Raw genomic sequence first — 15989 nt, forward strand, 5'->3', positions numbered from 1 at the left:
AGAACTGCCAGAGCCTGAGCTGCTGAACTGTGGAAACTGGGAGGAAGGGGCAAATTCAAAAAGCCTGAAATTCATAAAATCAACAGGACTTGGTCATTTATTAGACTGGTGGTTAAACAGAAAGAGTCATCAAGATGGGTGCCCAGGATTAGGTAACTAGGTGGGTGGTGATAGCATTAGCCAGGGCAAGGAGTCGAGTGCACGAGACATTTTGTTGGAGACAGAGAAGGTGGGGAGGGCAACAGAGAGGTCAAGTATGTTGCTTGAGGTCTATTGAGTTAAAGGCCCCTGGCAACGTCCAAGTGAATATGAATGTATGGGTCTAACCTCAGGGAAGAAGTTGAGGCTGAAAATACAGCATAGAAGTTGTTAAATCTATAGAAAGAGATGCATCTGCCTAAGGAGAGTGTATGGAAACAGAAAAGAGGAGACCTGTAGCAGAGCCCTGTGAACTTGCAGCCAGTCAGGAAAGTCAAGAGAAGAGAGACTCATGCAGAGAAGAAAAGACACTCAGCAAGGTAAGAGGCGGAGGTAGGAGACAAGGTGAGATTCTCATTAGAACTAAGTTAAAAGCAGCTAGTACAGCACCTGGCACATATAAGGTGTCCTCAACATTGACAATTTTCTACCTAACTGGCAGGAATGTGAACAACAGTGACCGTCATTGAGTTATTGAACTCTTTTTTTTTTCTTTTTTGAGACGGGGTCTTGCTCTGTCATCCCGGCTGGAGTGCAGTGGCGCAAACAGGTCTCACTATAGCCTCTACTTTCTGGGCTCAAGAGATCCTCCTACCTCAGCCTCCCAAGTAGCTGGGACCACAGGAGCATGCCACCATGCTTAGCTAATTTTTTAATTTTTTGCAGAGATGGGAGTCTCACGATGTTCCCCAGCCTGTCTTAAACTCCTGTGCTCAAACAATCCTCCCCACCTTGGCCTCCCAAAATGCTGGGATTACAGGCGTGAGCCACCATACCCAGCCATATGGCACTCTTACAAGGCCAAATACTAAGCATTTTCCCTAAATAGCGTATGCATCCTTCATAGCCTATTACTGTTATCCCTATTTTCAAGATAAAAGGAATGAAGCACGAAGACGTTCATAAGTGTAGGTAACACCTTAGTCTATAGATGGAGAAGCCAAGCCCCGGGTGATGATGCGGAGTTCATTCCAGATAAATGGCCTTTGAGCACATGGTAAAGAAGCAAGCACAGTCCGCAGGCCCAAACCCCTGCTCCACCTACCAGTTGCTGCTGCCTCTGCAGATTTTTCTCTGGCCTTGCTGGGGAGTCCAGAGCACTCAGCACCAAACTGTACAGCACATCTTGACTCCAAGCCAAAGGGCCTGAAAAAAAAAAAAAAGCCTCCAAGATCTCCTGGCTGCCAAATTGTGATTGCAAAACTACTTCTGATGATTTAACTGTAAATGAATCTGAAACATACGGACTGAATTTCCCTTGAACTACGCATTAAAATGCTCATTTGATGAAAATAAAGGCCCTGTTGAAAAATTGTAAAGAAAAAAAGAAGGAAAAAACAAGGTGGTAAATATGTGAGAGTCAAGGGGGTATGGAAAGTGAGGAGCTGGCAGAGAGGGATCACTTTTGACATCCCCCAAGTGCAAGGCAAGTGAGAGATTTTACAAGGGGACGGTGAATTTCTTCTGCCTCTCCAAGGGGATGCAGCTTTGCTGGCCCTGACAGTCATGTCGGGGTGTCCAATGACTGCTGAGGTATGGTAGCTTAAGAAAGAGGAAACCCTATATACAAGGTGCTTATGTGTGTCTGTGTGTATCTGTGTGTGTGTGTGCAGGTAACTGGAAAAGGAGAAATATCTCTCTCTATATATATATACACACACACTGTGTGTGTGTACATGTGTGTATATACATATTTATATGAATCATCTTTGCTGTATATAGATATAAAGATATATAAATATATTTAGAGGCTAGAAATACATAGATATATAGATATCTTGAGAAATAACCATTCTATGTATAAAATTTAAAGTGATAAATGTAAATATTACACTTACTTTATGTACAAATAATGTCAAGCTTAGATGTTTCATATATTCAGAATATGCATATTCTAGAAATATCTATGTTAAATACATATACTAAGTATGTATCTTTAAAATATATGTAATATATCTAGTTAAATATATCCATGTGTATTCCAAAACCCCAAAAGGAAGGACAATGTCCTGGAGAGCCGTGGATGCTCACAACCCTGACCTAACTCCAATCTGAATCCCTGGATGTTGGGAAAAGGCCAAAAATCACTGTTGGGATTTTTTAGGAGCTGTGCTTCCAGTGGCCTCTGGGCCAGTCTGTTCAATTCAACTCAAGACAGTATGAGCAGCGGGCTCTGTCAGCAGGCCTGAGCTGGACACACGTGACGACACCAGTCACCATGCAGAACAAGGAGTTCCTGCCCTTGAAACCCACAGGTCATCAACATCTTTGCATCTGGCCTCTTCTATGACTGGGTATTTTCCAATCATCTACTGTCTGCAACTTTCTTTCCTGGAAGTCACCATTGCCAGCTGAAAACTTCCAAAGGGGTGAAGAGAAATACCCCCTCCCCGAACCTAAATAAAAACAGAGATCGCCTTTGCCAGAGAAAGGCCACCTGCTCAGAAGCTCTGATTTCAAATTACGAAGAGCCCAGAGCCACAGTCCAGGCTTAGGAGTGATGCTGGTAAATGGTGGTGGTGGTTTCACTTTGGATTTTTCCTCCCCAGTAAATTCCACTATCCTGTTCTGTTTTCTTTTCTCCCCCAGCCCCTTGGTGCTGTTAGGAAATAGTTTTGGGAAACACTTGTCCAAAACACAAGAGCAGAAAATGGGTGAGCTGCCAATAAGTTTTTCAAAAGAACTATTTGGCAGCCCTGAAACAGATTACAACGCTGGTACAAACCTTGACTGACTGCAGGGTTACAGATGTCAGAATCGTGTGTCTTCAGAAATATGCACAACAACAACTGGAGTCCTCGTCATCATGCCCGGCCCTACCAACATTGCAAAATGCTGGCCGGCAGAGAGGACAGAAACCACTCGGTCACAGCCTTTTTCCTGAGCAATAGTGAGGCCCTGCAAGCTACAACTCAGTTGTCAATAGGACTGGAAATTCCTTGACCAAACTCATATAAACTGGACCTTTCCATGCATGTCTCTGTCAAAAATGACTTTCTTTTAAGAGAGACCTGTCAGCAGGAGGGAATGGGAATCTGTGCCAAGGTTGCAAAGGGATGAATACACACTGCCAGAAATCTGCCAGTTCTCCTGGCACAAAGTAAGAGTTAACCCTTGACCGGGTTAGGAAGTGAGATAATCCACTGCCGAGGTCCAGAATTCTGATGCGGGAGGGAGACCGCATTAGTTCAAACCTCGGCTCTGAAACTTACTTGTTATGAGGACAACTGAACCTCTCCATGTCAGTTCTTATGGACAACTGAACCTCTCCATGTCTCAGTTCCCCCTCCTGTAAAATTGGCGTGAAAATAATTGTCACTATATCATAAGGACAGTCTGCAAATTAAATGCGTAAACATGAGAAGGACTTGGTACAATCCCTGATATATAGTAACTTCTCACTAGATAGTAGTTATTATTTGTGTTGCTTTTTTGTTGCTGTTAGTTTCAGCTCACTACAATTAAGAAGCTAAAAAAAATATGCTTTGCCTGAATTGGCACTAGCAAAAAAATGTAAGTACAAGAAGTACAAATTCAGTACAAGAAGTGTGTGCATGAATCCTTCCCCTAAGTACCACAGGGATATTTGTTCACTATGGAGACTCCACCCAAAATCACACTATGCTCATTTCAACTACTTAACTAATTCACTGATTGATTGATTCCTAATCATTTAACATTAGCATGGAGGGATAGCTACTTGAAGAAGACGCAGTTCCTGCTCTGATAGGATTCTTAGTCTACTTGAAGAGATAAACATAGACAGAATGATGACACAAGACACAGTCACTCACATTCTAAACAGGAGGACCCTCAGAAGCCAGAAGAAACACAGGTACACTGGGTGGCTACTTGTCAATTCTGGCTCTCGAAGCGCACCTTTTCTGACACTTCCACCCTCAGCCTGGTGCGCACCTGCTTTCCTCCAGCACCCACAGCCTGCAGCTGCACTCCTCAGCCACTGTGTCTCCTCCTCTGGATTGGGTGCTCCCTGAAGGCAGGGCTGCTTCCAGTCTTGTCTACCATTGTATTCCCAGTGATAGCTACAATCCTCATTCAAAGAATGAATATATGAATGATGAGACAGAGAACGAAAAAGAGAATAAGGTAGAGTGGATTGAAGATGATAATTCTGGATGATCATCAAGAGACCTGTTAGGAGGCAGTAATGTTGGCCTCGGATAACACGATCTGCATAGTCAAAAGACCTCAAGCAGAGAAACAACTGTCTACCTTTAGGCACACCATCATCTGTCTTCACCATGAAGACACGTGTCAGTGCTGAGATCTGAGCATCCCCAGGGTGAGCTAGCACTCGGCCAGAGAGCTGCTGAGCTGGAGGTCAACCTGTATCATGTTAGAGTGACAAGTACTGATATAATAACAGTGCCAATTGCCCATGGAGATGGGCCATCAGGAAAATGGCATAAGCATGAGCGACACAAAGTAGCCTCTTAGCTTTGTTTTTAGAATCTACCTCAAAGTCTTTCAGCCAGTGGATACCCAAAACAGAACAGAAAAGGAAAGGAATGTTGATGATTAGAGTTCCATGATATTGCCAGTACTATTTCCTTTACATACAGTGTTGGAAGGTAACTAGTATTATTTCTATTTTATAGCTAGGGATCTTTAGACTCAGAGAGGGCAAGTAACTTGTCTAATGACACACAGCTACTAAAACTCAAGGATGGGACTTGAGCCCAGATTTTCTGACTTCAAAATCCATGCTCTTGCTTTTGAATCACACTCTCCCTCTTCTCTTACATATTATGACAGACTCACTCTAACTCCCATCACAAGGCGTTTGTTTCTCAAAGGAAATCACAAACTGTTTATTTCACTATCATTTGGCAACTGCACACAGTTCTTCAGGGAAACTGAGGAGCCCGGGATGAAAATTCCACCCATGGATTATCTTAAATTGCTTGTGTTTCCTTGAAAAATGCCTGGCGCTACCAACAGCTCTGGTTTGGTTTCCAGCAGTGACCAGAGCCTTGTTCAACAAGGACGCTCTGATAATCAATTGGCTGTGCTCTTCCTAACATTTGACACCAACAGATGCTATGAATCAGAAGCTGCCATCTGTCCATGACACTCAGGTTTATGGGGGCCTCCAGGGCTTCAACCAGCCTGAAGAATCAGCCTTGGCTCTATTAGGGCACTGCCATGGCAAATCCAAGGCACTGGAGGAATGCTAGTCTCCCAGTGGGAAAGCCTTGGCAGGTTTTGGGATCCTGGGTGTGCTCAACTGTAGAGTGGAAAACAAAGGCTTCTAACAAAGAGGTCAGTCCCCAAAAGACACCAAATGTGTAAGAGATGGAAGAGTATTTAGGTGGGTCAATAAGAGCGAGGTAGCAGAAAAAATACCAGCTTTGACATCCCTTGAGAGACCAGAGAAATGGGGACTCTGTCCCAAGCCCACTGAGCACATCATGCCAGCCACCGGGCTAGACACTTTACACAATCATCTCCAGTGCTCACAGCAGCTCTTTGAAGTTGGAATGACTATCTCCATTTTACAGATGAGAAAACCGAGAATCAGAAAGTGACTTGTCCCAGGTCATCGACCTCGTATTCTATACTCTATGCTAGGGCAAGGACCATGGCTGGTTTTTGCTCAGCTCTGGATTCTATACCTAGCATCAGGCATCAGGACCAGCTACATAATTTGTCGGCCTCAATGCAAGATGAAAATACAGGGTTTCAGGGTTGTTTTCTTATTTTGTTTTGCTTTTTTGAGAAAGGGTCTTGTTTGACACCCAGGCTGGAGTGCAGTGGAATGATCATAGCTCACTGCAGCCTTGAACTCTTAGTCTCAAGTAGATCCTCCCATCTCAGCCTCCCAAGTAGCCGGGTCTACAGGCATAAGCCACACCATGCATTGCTATTTTTTATTTCTAATAGAGATGGGGTCTCACTATGTTACTCAGGCTTGTCTTGAACTCCTGGGATCAAGCGATCCTCCAGCTTTGGCCTTCCAAAATGCTAGAATTACAGGCATGAGCCACCATGCCCAGTGGAAATACAGGGTTTCTTGTCTAACAATTATTAAGAATTTCAAGATGGTAACAGTAGATCATTAAATCAAGCCTGGGACCTTCTGAGAGATAGATGTACTCCCATGTTTATCACAGCACTGTTCACAACAGTCAAGATGTAAAATTCATGCAAGTGTCCATCAACAGATGAATGGATAAAATAAATGTGGTACATACACACAATGGAATATTATTCATCCTTAAAGAGGAAATGATATCTTGTCACTTGCAGCAACATGGATGGAACTGCAGGTCATCATGTTAAGTGAAATAAGCCAGACACAGAAAAACAAATATTGCATGTTCTCACGCATATGTTCGAGACAAAACAGTGGATTTTGTGGAGGTGGAGAGTAGAATGGTGGTTACTAGAGGCTGGGAAGGGTGATGTGTGTTGGGAGGGGGAAGACGAGAAATTGTTTAATGAGTATAAAAATACAAATAGAATGATGGTTTCCTGCTTCATTCACAATGTAAATGACGAGTTAATGGGTGCAGCACACCAACGTGGCACATGTATACATTTGTAACAAACCTGCACGTTGTGCACATGTACCCTAGAACTTAAAGTAAAATAATAAAAGAAAAAAACAGAAAAAAAATACAATTAGAGGCCGGGCACAGTGGCTCACACTGTAATCCCAGCACTTTTGGAGGCCAAGGCGGGTGGATCACCTGAAGTCAGAAGTTCGAGACCAGCCTGGTCAACATGGTGAAAACCCATCTCTAATGAAAATACAAAAATTAGCTGGGCACAGTGGTGGGCACCTGTAATCCCAGCTACTCAGGAGGCTGAGGCAGAAGAATTGCTTGAACCCAGGAGGTAGAGGTTGCAGTGAGCCGAGATTGCGCCATTGCACTCCAGCCTGGGTGACAGAGCGAGACTCTGTCTCTGAAAAAAAAAAAAAGAAAAAAGAAAAAAACCAATTAGATAGTCTGGGAGTGGTGGCTCATGTCTGTAATTCTAGCACTTTGGGAGACTGAGGCAGCCAGATCATTTGAGGTCAGGAGTTTGAGACCAGCCTGGCCAATATGGTGAAACCCTGTCTCCACTAAAAATACAAATATTAGCTGGGCATGGTGGTGCACACCTATAATCCCAACTACTTAGGAGGCCGAGATGGGAGAATCGCTTGAACCCAGGAGATGGGGGTTGCAGTGAGCCGAGAATGTGCCACTGCACTCCAGCCTGGGTGACAGGGTGAGACTCCACCTCAAAAAAAAAAAAATTAGATAGAATGAATAACTTCTAATATTCGACAGTGCATTAGGGAAAGTATAGTTAACAATAATTTGGAATAATGGTATATTCCAAAATAGCTAGAAGAGAAGAATTGTAATGTTCTCAACACAACGAAAAGTTAAATGTTTGAAATCATGGATGCCCTAATTACCTTAAGTTGATTGTTACACATTGTATGCATGTATCAAAATATCACATGTATCCCCAAAATATGTACAACTATGATATATCAATTTTAAAAATGCAAAACAAAGCACATGCAGGAACCCCCCATGTGTGGAATCCTGTGTGACTGCAGAAGTCATGTTCCCATGATACCAACTCTGTCCAGCATCATTTTTAGCACATAATAGCTTTACAAATAAGAAGCCAACAGAATAAATGAATGATGAACAATACAACTGAAAACAAGGTCTGTCTGTTAAATCTCAAAGCCTGTCTAGGTCCTTGCATCATTCTTTGCTGCCTTCTCCTTAAGTATAACCTCCCTGGTCCCAGTTTTTTTTTTTTTTTTTTTAAACTGTTGAGAGATCAGAGCAAAAGAAATGTCAAAACAATGTATGAGAAAACATTTTTAAATGACGATATTCTGTAAAATATTCCTGGGTTTTTTTGTTTTGTTGTTTTGTTTTGTTTTGTTTCAGATATAGGTCTTACTGTGGCTACGTTGCCCAGGCTGGAGTACAGTGGCACAATCATAGCTCATGGCCTCAAACTCCTGGCCACAAATGCTTCTCCTGCCTCAGCCTCCCAAGCAACTGGGACTTCAGGCACACCCCATCATGCCTGGCTAAAATATTATTTTTAAAATGTCTCATTTCCGAGTTTTTCATGTTACCTTAGGTCATGACCCTGGTCAGAAGAAGAGGTGGCATAGGGTGAGTGCATATCACCCTGAAATCTAGTAGAGTCCACTTTAGCTCCCTGACACACAGTACCAACCAGATCCAGAGAGGGGCCTGCTAGCTGTGCACTGCCTTCTCCATCAGTAGCATTGATGATACCTTCTAACCTCCTGCAACTCATCCCGGCATTGTTGCTAGCATGGTGCTTCCTTCTGTGCTAATGTTTTAAAAGCCTTTTTGTCTCTAGGTAGATGCAACACTCACCACTGGAGTGCAGTGGCATGACCATTGCTCACTGCAGCCTTGAACTCCTAGGCTCAAGCAGATCCTCCCATATTAACCTCCCAAGTCGCTAGGACTACAGGCATGAGCCACCATGCTCGGCTATTTTTTATTTCTTGTGGAAATGACTAAGTGCCCTCAGGATCCCAGAGTCTAATTACTGTTCTAGGAGCCAAAAGCACTGGCAATGCTGTTGAATGAATCTGCCTGCAATCTGAGGGAGTATGGAGTAAGGGGCAGAAAGAAAAGGTTGACAAGGGATGTCAGTTGATAGCTAAGGTTCCTCAGTTACAAGTAATGTGAGCTGATCTTCTTGTTTAGGCACAGAACAATGGAGGACTGGAGTGGGGGCAGCTTACAGGAAGGATTCAGAGTTGCTCACACAACCCAAGGAAGACCAAAACAACAGGCCTTGGGAGAATGCAGGAGCCAGAGAAACTCATAGAAGCTCTGGAAACTTCTCTCTACACAGCATTTCTAGACGTTTGGTTTAGCCCATTCATGAGTCATGAAATGAATTTAGTGAGTTACCCTCAGTGTTTTCTTTATTATTATTATTATTTTTTTTTTTTTTTTTTTTTTTTTGAGACGGAGTCTTGCTCTGTCACCCAGGCTGGAGTGCAGTGGCCAGATCTCAGCTCACTGCAAGCTCCGCCTCCCGGGTTCCCGCCATTCTCCTGCCTCAGCCTCCCGAGTAGCTGGGACTACAGGCACCGCCACCTCGCCCGGCTAGTTTTTTGTATTTTTTTTTTTTTAGTAGAGACGGGGTTTCATCGTGTTAGCCAGGATGGTCTCGATCTCCTGACCTTGTGATCCGCCCGTCTCGGCCTCCCAAAGTGCTGGGATTACAGGCTTGAGCCACCGCGCCCGGCCTCTTTATTATTAAATACAGAGATGAGAAAGAAAGGGAAAGGGGAGATGGGAAAGAGAGGGAAAGGGGAGATGGGAAAAGAAGGAAAGGGAGGAAAGAGAAAAAGGAGAGGAAAAGAGGAGAGGAGAGAATAAAACAAGAAAGAAAAGGGGATGGAAGGGAAGTGAAAGAGAAAGAAAAAGGCCAGGCACGGTGGCTCATTCCTGTAATTCCAGCACTTTGAGAGGCCGAGGTGGGCAGATCACTAGGTCAGGAGTTCGAGATCAGCCTGGCCAACATAGTGAAACCCAGTCTCTACTAAAAATACAAAAATTAGCCGGGGATGGTGGTGCGCATCTGAGGCAGGAGAATCGCTTGAACCCGGGAGGTGGAGGTTGAGGTGAGCTGAGATCGTGCCACTGCACTCCAGCCTGGGTGACAGAGGGAGACTCTATCTCAAAAAACAAACAAACAACAAACAAACAAACAAAAAAAGACTGGGCACAGTGGTTCACGCCTGTAATCCCAGCACTTTGGGAGGTCAAGGCAGGCAGATCACAAGGTCAGAAGATCAAGACCATCCTGGCTAACATGGTGAAACCCCGTCTCTACTAAAAAAATACAAAAAATTAGCCAGGCGTGGTGGCGGGTGCCTGTAGTCCCAGCTACTTGGGAGGCTGAGGCAGGAGAATGGCGTGAACCTGGGAAGCGAAGCTTGCAGTGAGCCGAGATTGTGCCACTGCACTCCAGCCTGGGTGACAGAGCAAAGACTCCATCTCAAAAAAAAAAAAAAAAAAAAAAAAAACCAACAAAAAACAAACAAACAAAAAAAAAACAGACAGGAGAAGAGTTTAACATCAATCTCCAAAAATGTGTGGGATGAAACTACAAATTTTCTAGGAATCAGTACTATGCCTAGCAGGTAAGAATATCTATCAGCATATGTAAACAAAAACATTCTGCTTTCTTGAGAAGAAATTTACCAATTAATCAATGCCTTAAACAAACAAACAAAAAACCTATCCAGGGCAACGTGAAGAAACCCTGTCTCTACAAAAAATCAGAACTTAGCCAGGCGCAGTGGTATACGCCTGTAGTACCAGCTACTAGGGAGGCTGAGATGGGAGGATTGCTTGAGCCTGAAAGTTTGAGGCTCCAAAGTGAGCTATGATTGCCACTGCACTCCAGCCTGGGAGACAGAGTGAGACTCTGTCTCAAAACACAACATAACAACAACAACAAAAAAGGCCTGGAGTAGAAAGAATGCTGGATTTGAAATTGAAATTGGAAAATCAGACTCAGCCTCCAGGCCCTACCACTCACAAGTTGGATGTCCTTAGGCAATCACATACTCTCATTACACCTCAATATCTACATAAATGAAATGGAAATAGCACCACATTACTCTAAAGAGTTCTGGTTAAAACTAGACAAGATAATGATGCAAAACATCTAGCATGGAGACTGGCACCTCATGGGCACACAATATATGCTAATTCCATATGAATATCACCTCTTACTCTGTAGTGGAAATATAGCTCTTGAATCAGAAAAAAACAACACCTAAAATACAATCCTGAACTAAATAGACACCCGTGATGTGACATTTCTTTTGCACAAAGTTGTGGTCTGCTTTGCAGACAACAGTGAAATATCCATTGGCCTATGGACACCCTATTAGACAACAATTCCAGCCCTGGTCATACACATACATTTGCTCATGCCCCCACACCTGCCTCTAATCTGGTGTCTCTCAAGTGAATAATATCTGCCTTGGCCTGACCTCTTTGTTGCTATGCATACAATCACAGAAAACCCTGTTAATATCAAAGCATCCTAGATCTTTCCCGGCACCATGTATCAAATGGAAGGGTTTCTTCCAAAGTCAAAGTTCACCTCATATCTGATGAGTCAACAGGATCCAAATTTTCCTTGGACTTATATTGTACTGTTCGAGATGCTTGTGTGCATTTATGTAACTTTGCTAGAAACAGTTCACCAATTTCCTCAGACTTTAATTTTTAATTAATTGTTTTTATATTTCAAATTTTTGAATTTTATTTCTAACTTTTATGGGTTCATAGTACGTGTATATATTTATGGGGTACATGAGATGTTTTGAAACAGGCATGCGATGTGTAATAAGCACATCATGAAGAATGGGGTATTCATCCCCTCAAGCATTTTCCTTTGTGTTACAAACAATTCAATTACATTGTTATTTTAAAATATATAATTAAGTTATTATTGACTATAGTCACCCTGTTGTGCTATCAAATAGTAGGTCTTATTCATTCTTTTGAACCATTTTTTTTTTTTTTTTGCACCCATTAACCATCCCCCAATCCCTACTACCCTTCCCAGCTTCTGGTAACCAACCTTTTACTCTCTATGTTCATGAGTTCAGAGTTTTGATTTTTAGATCCCAAAGTAAGGAGCACATGCGATGTTTGTCTTTCTGTGTCTGGTTTATTTCACTTAACATAAGTCCTTCCATTTCCATCCGTGTTGTTGTAAATGACAGAATCTCTTTCTTTTTTATGGCTGAATAGTTCTCCATTGTGTATAAGTACCACATTTTCTTTGTCCATTCATCTACTGATGGACACTTACATTGCTCCAAATTTTGGCTATTTGTGAACAGTGCTGCAACAAACACGAGAGTGCAGATATCTCTTAAATTGCCTGATTTCCTTTCTTTTGGATATATACCCAGTAGTGGGACTGCTGAATCATATGGTAACTCAATTTTTAGTTTTTTTGAGGAACCTCCAAACTGTTCCCCATAGTTGTGTTAATTTACATTCCCACCAACAGGGCATAAGGGTTCCCTTTGCTCCACATCCTTGCCAGCATTTGTTACTACCTGCCTTTCTTTAGACTTTTTGTATGTCAAACAAATCACTGGGGCTCCCCACAATCCCCCTCCATTGGCAGAGGTGAGCAGGAATCCTCTTTGAAAGGTGTCTGAAATGTCTTTGGTTTGCTTTGCATGTTAAGAGTGTTAATGGTCATCAGAAGGTAGACTTTCTTGTGGGAATGTCAGTAATCAAGGATACCATCTAATTAATTTGACAAAATTTTCAAACCATAATAGATGCTTGACAGTATTGTCGATTTGGTTTGCTCTGACTTAGTATGAGGACCCCAAGTTGTATATCATGGTGCTGACAGAATCTGGTTTTAAGCCTCTCAACGATAAGGCTCTCTTAACCAGATGTCCATAACTGCTACCCAAAAGAGCTAATGCTCTGAGAAATGTGGCCAAATCTAACTGCCTTGTCATCACCACCATTCATATCCCCACTCTACCCTAAACAAGCTTGCAAATCTGCCATGGCCAGCCGAATGTGGTAGCTCACACCTATAATCTTAGCATTTTGGGAGGCCAAGCTAGGAAGATTGCTTAAGTCCAGGAGTTTAAGACCAGCCTGGGCAACACTGTGAAACCCATCTCTTAAATTTTTTTTAAAAAAATTAACTGGGCATGGTGGCATATGCCTGTGGTCCCAGCTACTTGGGAGGCTGAGGCAGGAGGTTCACTTGAGCCTGGGAGGTCAAGGCTATAGTGAGCCTTAATCACACTACTACAATCCAGCCTGGGCAACAGAGTGAGACATTGTCTTAAAAAAAAAAGAAAAAAAAAAATCTGCCATGGCCATTCATACTCCTTAGACTGGTACACACGGCCCTTCATAACCTAGTCCCTATCTTCCTTTTCAGTCTAATCTCTAATTTCTCATCCTTCCCTGGACTTTATTCGGTAGCAGCATTGACAGAAAACCAGAAGGAACAAACAATCTCCAAATCACAGTGATCTAAGCAATAAACTTTTCCAGCTCAATTTAGAGTCCTCTGGGTCTCTATTCCACACGGTCATTCAGGGGCCCTGCCTCCATCCAACTTTTGTTTCTATCATCTTCGTCTTTGGAGTTCTCTTCATTAAGCCAAAGGATGGAGAAATACAGTATGGGAGATTGCACACATTTCACTGGCCAGAACTTAATCACATGGTCCTGCCAAACTGTGAAGAGGAATGGGAAGTATAGTCTAACCATATATCTAAGAGGAAAAGGGAAAGGCGATGGGTGAGCACACACATTGTCCCTGCCACACACGTTAAGTAGTTTGGCATCTCCAAACAGCTTTACTTCATGTTCTTCTATGAGGAAGCATAAACATTCACCTGTGGCCTCATCCTTATATTCCCAACTCTTCCAACCCAGGTCAATGCCATTGTCAGCATGAGAACTTCTATTCTTTTTTCTTTTGAAACTCACCATATCCTCCTACACCTGAGCAGCCTGTTGCCTCCTCCTCTAACCACTCATGCCATCACCAACTCTCACCACAGTACACGACAGCACTCTCTTGACGCTTCTGCCTCCCTGACTAGACTGAGAACCCTAAGAGCAGGGAGCAGGCTTATTCCAGCGTGCGCCTGCAGCCTCTAGCACTGTGCCCAACGTACGTTTGGCATTCTGAAAATATAGCTGAATGATGGAAAGAGAATGAAAGACATGGGTTATCAACAATACATGACATGGAATCAATGATGATGGAAGCCTTTTCTGGATCCTCTATTCTGAAACCTTTTTAGAATAACCTCAGGAGACTGTCATTTAATGGAGACCTCTGAAAGAGTGTCTTGTAAAAGAAGTAGGGGCTGAATGTGGTGGCTCACACCTGTAATCCCAGCACTTTGGGAGGCAGAGGGGGGGCAGATCATGACATCAGGAGATCAAGATCATTCTGGCCAACATGGTGAAACCCCGTCTCAATTAAAAATACAAGAATTAGCTGGATGTGGTGGCACGTGCCTGTAGTCCCAGCTACTCAGGAGGCTGAGGCAGGAGAATTGCTTGAGCCCGGGAGGCGGAGGCTGCAGTGAGCGGAGACCGCACCACTGCACTCCAGCCTGGGCAACAGAGTGACATTCCGTCAATGAAGAAGAAGAAGAAGAAGAAGAAGAAGAAGAAGAAGAAGAAGAAGAAGAAGAAGAAGAAGAAGAAGAAGAAGAAGAAGAAGAAGAAGAAGAAGAAGAAGAAGAAGAAGAAGGAGGAGGAAGAGGAGGAGGAGGAGGAGGAGGAGGAGGAGGAGGAGGAGGAGGAGGAGAAAGGAGGAGGAAGAGAGGAAGAGGAGAAACAGAAGGAGAAGGAGAAGGAGAAAGAGGAGAAAGAGGAGGTGGAAGAGAGGAGAAGAAGCAGCAGAAGGAGAAGGAGAAGGAGAAGGAGAAGGAAAAGAAAGAAGAGAAGGAAGAGAAGGAAGGAGAAGGAGAAGACGAAGACAAAGCCCACCATCACGAGTTTTTGGGAGAAGTGTCCTGTCAACAGCCCCTGGCTGGTGTGCTTCAAGGATAATCTTGTGCAAAAGGCTGAAGGACCTCAAGAGACTGGGGAGGTCAACAGCACCTAATGGGAAGAGACAAAGCACTAATTGGCAGGGGACGAGAGGGGCTAACTGCTCGAGACATGCAAAGTCCCACCCTCAGGGGAAGATGACAGATGCCATGGCACTCCCTAAAACAGAAGCATGAGTGTGAATCTCAGTCCACAAACTCAGATGGGAGTGAACGAGCACAGTAACTTTACACAAATCAACTTAATTTTGATCCTGAGCTCTTTCCTACCAAAATGGAAGAAATTCAATCCTACTTTTCTTTGGATCTCTCCATCTCCCAAAGTTGCGTCAGTGACTCCAGGGTGTCACCTAATATTAAGGTGTTAAGGAAGGTTCCCTATGGTTATAAGTGGTTTGTCCAAAGCAATTCTCCTCTGACCACCCCCACCCCTGCCACTGTCCAGTCCACATGAGTCCTTTGGGCCTGACACCCTGATATGTGACACAAGCTTCTCTGGATAGGGGAGCCCCACATGTGCTGCCAGCCTCCTGCGCGAACCAAGTAGCTTTTCCCACTAGGGTCTTGCCATACCCCAGGGTGCAGGTCTTGGCATCAGGATGCAGGTCCCTTTGCTCAAAGAGTCCCTAGAGGCCAGAAGCAGTGGCTCACATCTGTTATCCCACCCCTTTGGGAGGGCAAGGTGACCGGATCACCAGTGGTCGGGAGTTCGAGACAAGCCTGGCCAACATGGCGAAATCCCGTCTCTACTAAAAATATAAAAATAAGTCAGGCATGGTGGTGCATGCCTGTAATCCCAGCTACTTGGGAGACTGAGGAAGGAGAATCACTTGAACCCAGGAGGCGGAAGTTGCAGTAATACAAGATTGTACCACTGCACTCCAGCCTGGGTGACACAGTGAGACTCTGTCTCAAAAAAATAATAATAAAAACAAAAGAAAAAGAGTCCCTAGAGACATCCTTCTCTCCCCATCCTAAGTGAATTTCTTTTTCATTTGGGGGATCCTTCTTCTCTCAAACCCTATTTTCCTTGGCTGTACCAGAGAACTGCCCGCAACTGTCAGGGTAAGCTTTTTTTCCAGCAGTGAGTTTGCCTCCCTCTGGCTTTAAAAAATCAAGCTGAATTAATTGCCAAAATTTTAGACCAGGACATTTCACACAGATATCTTCGGAA

Source organism: Rhinopithecus roxellana, chromosome 16, assembly GCF_007565055.1.
Source record: "Rhinopithecus roxellana isolate Shanxi Qingling chromosome 16, ASM756505v1, whole genome shotgun sequence".
Lineage (NCBI taxonomy): Eukaryota > Metazoa > Chordata > Mammalia > Primates > Cercopithecidae > Rhinopithecus > Rhinopithecus roxellana.